We start from the raw sequence: 721 nt of genomic DNA, 5'->3' as shown, positions 1-721 counted from the left end.
ACTTTTTTCCCGGGGGGAAAAAATTTTTTTTGAAAGGAAAAAAGCATCATATTTTGAGATTTGAGATTATGCTGACGATTAAGATGATGATGTACGACTAGGCTAAGGAAGCATTTCTTCGCCAGAAAAAAAATATAAACACCAAATAAACTCAGTTTTATTTCATTGTTTCTAGGCTGAAATACAGTGAATCGACGGACACAGAAGCTAAATTGGCACAGGATGGGACTATAACAAAACGTTGAGAGCGAAAGAGAGAACGATGTAAAAGCAACGACGGAAATCAGAAACCCTTGCATCGCCAGCCACTGGGAGTCTCAAGTCCGTCGCTAACTCAAGGTAAACATAAATCTTGCACAAAATTTCGAAAACTTTTCTCTTTCCCTTTTTTTCCTTCTCAGAGCCCATCTTGACCAATCACAGAAACCCCCCTCGGCACACTCCGACCAATCGCAGAGCTCCAACGCTACACAGCTCGTTGCAAGACAAGTTTGCTACTTTACTGATCCGAGACAGGTTTTCGAATCGGTGCGATTTGAAAAACACCAAGACCTCTCATTTTATTTTCCTTCAACCGTTTGCTTTTATCTTTGGAAGGGGGGGAGGGGCGAAGGGGGGACTGTTCTTTCCTTCGGCGCGTCTCAACAAATATTTTGTGATGCAAGAGCAAGAGGTGGCCGGCAAGGTGACAAAAACAATGGAGGGGAAGAGGGAAACGGTG

At 43.3% G+C, this 721-nt stretch overlaps 1 long non-coding RNA gene across 2 annotated transcripts in view; it reads left to right on the top strand.

Moving 5' to 3' along the window:
• Window positions 1-721, top strand: part of LOC119587879 — a 95,443-nt gene that overhangs the window by 65,718 nt on the left and 29,004 nt on the right. For both annotated transcript variants that reach the window (XR_005230027.1, XR_005230028.1), the window contains exon 3: window positions 176-339. This is a non-coding gene — a long non-coding RNA (uncharacterized LOC119587879). The remainder of the gene's footprint in view (window positions 1-175; window positions 340-721) is intronic.

The sequence above is a fragment of the Penaeus monodon genome, chromosome 23 (assembly GCF_015228065.2).
Source record: "Penaeus monodon isolate SGIC_2016 chromosome 23, NSTDA_Pmon_1, whole genome shotgun sequence".
Classification (NCBI taxonomy): domain Eukaryota; kingdom Metazoa; phylum Arthropoda; class Malacostraca; order Decapoda; family Penaeidae; genus Penaeus; species Penaeus monodon.
This window is presented reverse-complemented; position numbering and strand designations above follow the sequence as displayed.